Below are 9,191 nucleotides of genomic sequence, written 5' to 3' on the forward strand. Positions count from 1 at the left end.
TTTAATGTCTTTCTAATCTTTTGTTGGAAGCTGCCCAGAGTGGAAACCCAGCCAGATGGGCGGGGTATAAGTAATAAATTATTATTATTTCTGAGCTTTCAGCCAAAGGGATGTCTCTCCCTCAGCCCTACCTGAAGAGGCTAAGGGCCTGGGACTTGCTACGTCTACCGCAGTCCATCCAGAGTATTGGGAAAGTGCATGGAGCTTGCTCCAAAGCTAACTGTCCAGCAAAGTCCAGAGTTCACCTTTGCTGGTCTCCTTTCCCATTGCGTGGCTCCTCCAGCCCCTCTTCCAGGTGGACTCCAATGGGCTGTCGTCAAGAAAGGCCCATTAGCTACTATCGCCCCAGCCACTGCTTCCTATTTCCTGGTCGCTTGGCAGCTTCCCAGGGAATGCTGAAATTTCTCCGCCTGTTGGAAACTCAGAGAACAGCTTAATCACACTCTTCTCTTGCTCTCTCTTTCAATCTCTCTCGCTGAATCGCTTAACCTCAGCCTGGCAAGGTGTCCTACTTCAAAGGATCGTTGCCGGCTGGTCTCTTGGGGCGAATGGGGCATTGCCCCACCAACCTCTGCCTGCCTCCTGACTTCTGAACAACCCAAAGGATGGGGTTGCCTATCAGTTTCCTCCTCCTCAGTCTCAGCGTTGACCCCTTCCAGGATTGAACAGGGAGGAGGGTGAGAACAAAACTAGAATTGGTCTGCCATCGGCACTCTGGCGCCATCTACTGCTGGGCTCCCTTCCTTCCAGCCTACCAGCATCCATGGTCTGGGAAGGTGTCAAAACTATAAACCGATGGACCTCCAGATCTTTCTTCAGCTTTCCCACAGCGAGAAAGTAGAAACAGACCAGCGTAGAGACAAGGAGCCAGAGAGGGAGGGAAGGTCGAGAAGGAATCAAAGAAATCAGGGGACACACACCAAAGATAACCAAGGATGAATGAATGAATTTTATCATTTCAGTCACAGACCAGTTCCAGCCCACATACAATATCAAAGAAGTCATAAAACACAATAGGGATACATTTGAATTTGCAATTAGGTATAACAGGGACAATACAGATATAGCAACAGTTTAAAAATATATAAATTTAAACTTAGACGGAGGATGCAGGAACACTCTGGAACTCAGATTATATTGCTCAAGAAAGGGGCAGAACACAGAGGTCATTTCTACTCCCAGACTATGAAATTCCCAGAGTGGTTAAACCAGGCATGTCCAAAGTCCATTTTGGGGGCCTAATCCGGCCCACTGGTCAATTTAATCCGGCCCTTGCGGCAATTTATTTCCTGGGGTAAAACTCTAAAAAAAACCTCAACAACTTCAATCCTTAAAAAAAGGTCAACAAAACCTTGGTTGGCCTTTTGGCCGGCCCTCACGGCCCTTCACCATCAAAAGATTGGACACCACTGGGTTAAACAATCACGGGCGAACTCTGGGAATTGTAGCTCCGGGAGGGGAATTGGAGTCTTCTAACAACTCTCAGGGATGTGGGTGGCACTGTGGGTTAAACCACAGAGCCTAGGGCTTGCCGATCAGAAGGGCGATTTAATCCAGCCCTGGCGGCAATTTATTTCCTGGCGTAAAACCCTAAAAAAACCCTCAACAACTTCAAACTTTGGTTGGCCCTTTGGCTGGCCCTCACGGCCCTCCACTTCATCAAATCTGGCCCCCTTTGAAAAAAGTTTGGACACCACTGCAGAAGGGAAGAAGGGCAGATTTTGTTCACAGTAAGGGGGAGGAGGTTCAGTAGGAAGAGTCTTGGCAGAAGGTCCCAGGTCTGGTCCAGGCGTGGCTTGGAAGGCTGCCACCTGAAATCTTGGAAAGCACAGACGATGAGTACGCAACCTAAGGCCCGGGGGCCGGATCCGGCCCAATCGCCTTCTCAATCCAGCCCATGGACGGTCCAGGAATCAGCGTGTTTTTACATGAGTAGAATGTGTGCTTTTATTTAAAATGCATCTCTGGGTTATATGTGGGGCATAGGAATTCGTTCATTTTGAGAAGCAGGACTAAGTTGCGAAGATATGCTCCAGAGATCTAGACCGTGGGGAAACCCATGAAATTAATAAACACAATTTGGACTATAATTTGATTTTTCTATTTTAGTTTTTTATTTTTAATTGAAGTATTATGATTCGATATTTAATTGGATGTTTCTTATTGGAAAATCATTAAAAAATATTTTTTAAAAAGGAATTCGTTCATTTCTCCCCCCCCCAATAAAATATAGTCCGGCCCCCCACAAGGTCTGAGGGACAGTGGACCGGCCCCCTGCTGAAAAAGTTTGCTGACCCCTGGCACAAACAATCCTGAGCGAGATAGACCAATAGCCTGACTTGCTACAAGACAGCATCCCATCTGACTATTTAAATGAGCCAGAACCATAAGGGTTCACCCTGGGGGAGCAGCTGCCAGCCCGTGGGACAATACTGAGCTTGATGGACACCCCCCCCCCCCTCAGCCTGACTCAGGGTAAAGCCACTTTGTGCGTCATCTGATCTAGGGAAGATCCAGCCAAACAAGCTGGGGCGGTTCCGCCAGTGTTCAGTAGGTGGGCTACTCAAGATGGCTCTCCCATTTTATTCTGCTTTTTCAGACAGGAATGGGATTAACAGGTGAGGCGTGGAAAGCTCCGCAAAGCCGCAAAGGAAACATCGGCAGCAGCTGTGCTACGCCCTTCGGGAGAACAATGGGGCTCACATTTGGGAGGGGGGAAAAACACCACCGATCGCATTCTTCCCAAAGCAATTTTGAGCCATAAATCAACACTTAAGAATGCAACGCGGCAGATATCAAGTTTGAAAGGCACTCCTCAACATTTCGGGGAGGAAAGGGATACTGAAAGCTACCAGCAAGATGGCTCGGCTCTGCTTCCACAGTCAGAGGCAGAAATGCTTCTATTTTTATATATTTTCTGTTTTGCAATTTAAAGTACTCATTTTTACATCCTTAAAATACCAAATGACTTCCCTTCTTCTCTTTCCATGGTTCATTTTACATATCCCTGCATATTTTACAGAAACGACACCATTCAGTATTCCATTATTGCATCCGTCAAAACTTATTTACACTGCTGAATTTATCTCAATGCTCCCAGCGTTTCCAGCTGTACACAGTTATTTCCCATATACAGTGGTACCTCGGGTTAAGTACTTAATTTGTTCCGGATGTCCATTCTTAACCTGAAACTGTTCTTAACCTGAAGCATCACTTTAGCTAATGGGGCCTCCCGCTGCTGCCGTGCCGCCGGAACACGATTTCTGTTCTGATCCTGAAGCAAAGTTCTTAACCTGAGGTACTATTTCTGCGTTAGCGGAGTCTATATGTAACCTGAAACGTACCGTATATAATCCAAGGTACCACTGTATTCAATAAACGTCTTCCAATCTTCAATTCAATAAACGTCTTCCAATCTGGTGGCGCTGTGGGTAAAAGCCTCAGCGCCTAGGGCTTGCCGATCGAAAGGTCGGCGGTTCGAATCCCCGCGGCGGGGTGCGCTCCCGCTGCTCGGTCCCAGCGCCTGCCAACCTAGCAGTTCGAAAGCACCTCCAGGTGCAAGTAGATAAATAGGGACCGCTTACCAGCGGGAAGGTAAACGGCGTTTCCGTGTGCTGCGCTGGCTCGCCAGATGCAGCTTTGTCACGCTGGCCACGTGACCCGGAAGTGTCTCCGGACAGCGCTGGCCCCTGGCCTCTTAAGTGAGATGGGCGCACAACCCTAGAGTCTGTCAAGACTGGCCCGTACGGGCAGGGGTACCTTTACCTTTTACCTTATGTTAAATCTGCAAGCTGAGCATATTCCATCAGTTTAAGTTGCCATTCTTCTTTAGCTGAGACCTTGCTCGTTTTCCATTTGGGGGCTAATGAAACACAGGCTGTAGTAGCAGCATACATAAAAAACCTTTTTTGACACCTGGGGATTTCAGTCTGAATTATCCCCAACAGAAAGGACTCTGGTTTTTTTGGAAAGGTACAGCCATACCTCATGTTACGTTTCCTTCAGGTTGAGCGTTTTCAGGTTGTGTTCCACGGCACCCAGAAGTACCAGAAAGGGTTACTTCTGGGTTTTGCCACATGCGCAGACATGCAAAATGACATCACGCGCATGTGCAGAAGTGGCGAATCGCGACCCGCGCATGCGCAGACGCGGGTTGCATTCTGCTCATGTTGCAAACGGGGCTCCGGAACGGATCCCGTTCGCAGCCAGAGGTACCACTGTAGTTTTAAACATTTTTTTCCAATTTGTTACAGATCATTTCCCAATACTCTTTTACCCTTTTACAAGTCCACCACATAGGAAAGAACGTTCCGTCAACCTAGGCAGGAATGCTTATAAATAGCAGCTACTGGAAATCACAGGAGGGGAGAAGATTCTCGCCCCTGGATCCTCCTTCCAGGTTTCCCATGGAGGAATCTGGTTGGCCACTGTGGGAACAGGATGCTGGACTAGATCGGCCACTGGTCTGATCCAGCACGCTCTTCTTAAGATATTTGGACCTAGGGGCACAACTGCATACCTGCCAAGCGTCCTGGGGGGGAAACAGAACATACCATTTTTTAGCATGAGATCATGGCGCCCGTTTTTTGTGCTGTGCTATCGTACCACGCTTGTAAACACAAACACACACCAATTTTGGGGCACCACGCAAGATCGCATCCCGAAAAAGCTCTTTTCCGGGGTGCGATCATGGCATGGGTCACTTGACTTGCGTCCCAGAAGGTGGGCATCCGGGGTTTTTTACCTGAAGGGGCTGGACGGTACGCAACTGTTGTGGGCACTCTGAAACCACCCATTTCACAGAAGGAAATACCTGAGGACAGGGCTCTCAAAAAACAAGCAACAGCCCCAAAAGCAAATATAGTCATACCTCGGGTTACAGACATTGCAGGTTGCACGTTTTCGGGTTACAGACGCACCGAAACCCGGGCGTACCGGAACAGGTTACTTCCGGGTTTTGGCGCTCGCACATGCACAGAAGCACTAAACCGTGCTTTGCACATGCGCAGAAGCACCAAATTGCAACCCGCGGGTGCAGGAAAAAAAATTGAGTTGCGGACGCTGCAGGTTGCGAACGTGCCTCCCGCATGGATCACATTCACAACCACTGTATCTACTAAAGAGGGGGGAACGTAACACACACACACAAACATGAGAGCAGGTCCACACACAAAAATCCTCTTAAAAAATAAAAAATCCAGGACAGGAGACTTTGGCAGGCACTCAAAGAGGCGTCCGAGGCCCCTGTGGGGAGGCAGACTTAACGATTTCAAGCATTTCACCCCAATATGGCCAATTCACAGCATAAATTTGAAGTGAAATGATATAACTTCAAACAATCAAAGATTGTACCCCCCCCAAAGAATCCTGGGAGCTGTAGTCTGTTAAGGGTGCTGAGAATTGATAGGAAACCCACCCCCCATTCCCCTCACAGAACTACAATTCCCATAAAAGTTTAACAGTCAATCTCTCTTCCCAGGGAACTCTGGGAATTGTAGGTTCCTATGGGGTCTCCTAAGAGCACTCAGCACCCTGAAGAAACCACAGCTCCCATAATTCTTTGCGGGAAGCCCTGGCTGTTTAAAGTGGGGTGACACCGCTTCAGTTGTATGGCGATGTGCTTGTGGCCTGAATTTTAGGGGGGGGGGTGGAGCCTAGATTTAAGACATCTCAAGTCATTGCATCCCATCCCATAATACTCAGCGAGGTCATGATTCAACACACACCTAGGCCCGCAGTCCCGTTGTAGTGAGCAGGACTTTACCGTGACGCAGACAGAAATTCAACAGGTAGGTGTGCAAACGGTAAGGCACCAGTTTAGCTTTCCTGAGCAGTGCACGGAAACGCCATTTACCTTCCCGCTGGAGCGGTACCTATTTATCTACTTGCACTCTGATGGGCTTTCGAACTGCTAGGTTGGCAGGAGCAGGGACCAAGCAACGGGAGCTCACCCCATCGCGGGGATTCGAACTGCCAACCTTCTGATTGGCAAATCCTAGGCTCTGTGGTTTAACCCACATCGCCACCCACCTCCCTCTTAGAAGGTTACAAACAAAAAATAAAAACATTGCAAAATATAACTAGCTAAAACCATACTTAATTGGTTAATTACCAATTTACCAATGGCTGTATGACTATATCTCCTGATTGTCAGGAGACCAGCACAGCTGAACTTTGTTTAGACTCAGAGACCGTAAGACCAAAAGGCTCTTCCTTCGTTCCCAGGCATCAGGCTCCTAAATTGTAAATTACTTGATAGCCTCCTGTGCCTTTTTACAACCCAATCCACACTCAGGTCCCCAGCTGTGCCAGGCTCTTCAAATCAGATAACATCTCAGCCTGCCTAGAGCCAAGACATAACTGACTCACCCTTCTATAGTTTTACATTTAAAGAGACCAAACACCCATTCCCCCAGAAGGCCACAATTTTATCTCTCCCATAATGCCTCACTCCTGCGTGAACCAGCGTTTGGCATACCATGATTTCCCAACTTTGCTCCACCCGTCCATTGAGGAAGACCCTCCCCACCACTGAAAAAACAAAAAGAAGGGGGGAAACCCAACCACGTATGAGTGGAGGCGTTTACAACATGGGGAGGACAGCCAAGAACAATGTGCAAGTCTTCTGCTGACACTCTGCCAGTGGAATTTTAAGAGCACTGGGGAGGGGAAAGGTGGGGGACGGGGGGGGGGGCAGAGGGAGATGGCCAGGGTTATCTATCGTGTGATGGAAAAAGAAACATCAGTGCAGCAGGGTGGGCCGACAGCTCAGTGGGCAGGGTCCTTGCTGTGCACCCAGATGATCCTGGGTGGAGCCACCCTTTCCCTTTTCACATACTTTGTCACATTTTCTCTCTTTTGTAAATATATATTTTTTATCAAATTTTCTGATTTACAGTTTAAACCACTCATTTGAACATCCTTAAACTACCCTTCTTATCTTTCCATGGTTCGTTTTGCAGGTCATAAATCCCTGCCGCTTTTACAAAAACTAAACCAGACATAAAGAAGGCTGATGGCCGAAGAATGGATGCTTTTGAATTCTGGTGCTGGAGTAGACTCTTGAGAGTCCCATGGACTGAAAGAAGATCCAACCTCTCCATTCTGAAGGAAATCAGCCCTGAGTGCTCACGGGAAGGACAAATCGTGAAGCTGAGGCTCCAATACTTTGGCCACCTCATGAGAAGAGAAGACTCCCTGGAAAAGACCCTGATGTTGGGAAAGATGGAGGGCACAAGGAGAAGGGGACGGCAGAGGACGAGGTGGTGGGACAGTGTTCTCGAAGCTACCAGCATGAGTTTGACCAAACTGTGGGAGGCAGTGGAAGACAGGAGTGCCTGGCGTGCTCTGGTCCAGGGGGTCATGAAGAGTCGGACACGACTAAACGACTAAACAACAACAAACCAGGCATAGGCAACCTTTGGCCCTCCAGATGTTTTGGAACTACAACTCCCATGATCCCTAGCTAGCAGGACCAGTGGTCAGGGATGATGGGAATTGTAGTCTCAAAACATCTGGAGGGCCGAAGGTTGCCTATGCGTGAACTAAACCATTCAGTGTTCCATTATTGCATCCATCAAAACTTATTTACACTGTTGGATGTATCTCGATGCTGTCAGAGTTTCCACCTGTACACAGTTATTTCCCATATATTCAATCAACGTTTTCCAATCTTCTCTAGACGTATGTTCTTCTTGTTCTCTTATTCTATATGTTAAGTCTGCAAGCTGCACGTATTTTGTCAGCTTAAGTTGCCATTCTTCTTTGGCTGGGAATCTCGCGCGATTTCCATTTTGGGGCTAACAAAACATGGACCACAGTAGTGGCAATATATATAACCCTTCTCTGTCATCCTTCTCTCTCTCTCTCTCTCTCTGCCACTCCAACATCTCTTTCACACTCATTTTCCTCTTTCTCTCTTCCTCATCCTCTCTCTTCCTCTCTCAGATCCATGCTGAACAGTTAAAGCACATAGCTTCCCTCAAAGAATCCCGGGAACCATAGTTCCACCCCTCACAGAATTACAATTCCCAGAACCCTTCACAAACTTCAGTCCCCGGGATTCTTGTGTGTGTGCATAGGGAGCCATTATCATTATTTTTCATTTCATTTCTATATACCACATTCTGTTTCCAAGCCAAAAATCTCAAAGTGGTTTACAGCCCTACATTAAAACATCAAACAACGCAATCCAAAAGAAAGTCGAATACAAAGTTCAAAGCAGCGTAATTAACGGGAAACTAAAATATTATGTTAAAAAGTTTCAAAATAAAACATTGCAACGGAGGTCACATTGAACACAGAAAAGTTAGCAACAAAATAATCTTAAACATTTCGAAATCAAATGTTTCAAAATCAAAATAATCTTAAATGTTTCAAAATCAAAAGGAAGTCAAATACAGTGGGAATCCATTCCAGAAGTCCGTTCAATTTCCAAAATTTTAGAAGACCAAGGCACAGCTTCTGATTGGCTGCAGGAAGCTTCTGCAGCCAATCGGAAGCCGTGGAGGGTGTTCAGGTTCCAAAGAACGTTCGCAAACCGGAATACTCATTTCCAGATTTGTGGTGTTCGGGAGCCAAAACATTTGACTTTGGGATCTAAGGTACAACTGTATGAAATGCACATTTAAAACAGCATATGTAGTCTACAGCCACCCGCAAGGATGACTACCTAAGGAAAGTCATATTTAAACTACTGTATGGATTTTAAGGGACATGGGTGGCACTGTGGTTTAAACCACAGAGCCTAGGACTCGCCGATCCGAAGGTTGGCGGTTCGAATCCCCACGATGGGATGAGCTCCCGTTGCTCGGTCCCTGCTCCTGCCAACCTAGCAGTTCGAAAGCACGTCAAAGTGCAAGTAGATAAATAGGTACCACTCTGGCGGGAAGGTAAACGGTGTTTCCGTGCGCTGCTCTGGTTCACCAGAAGCGGCTTAGTCATGCTGGCCACATGACCTGGAAGCTGTACACCAGCTCCCTCGGCCAGTAAAGCGAGATGAGCGCCACAACCCCAGAGTCGGCCGAACCGCCGACCTTCTGATCGGCAAGTCCTAGGCTCTGTGGTTTAGCCCATAGTGCCACCCGCGTCCCTAAAGTTCAGGGTAAAGAAGTGCAGTTCCTCCATTTGGAGGGCAGCCAGAGGACAGAAGATCACTAGCAGATCCAAGTTGGATCAGGCTAAAGGCCCAC

The sequence above is a fragment of the Podarcis cretensis genome (assembly GCF_951804945.1).
Source record: "Podarcis cretensis genome assembly, chromosome: 16".
Taxonomy (NCBI): domain Eukaryota; kingdom Metazoa; phylum Chordata; class Lepidosauria; order Squamata; family Lacertidae; genus Podarcis; species Podarcis cretensis.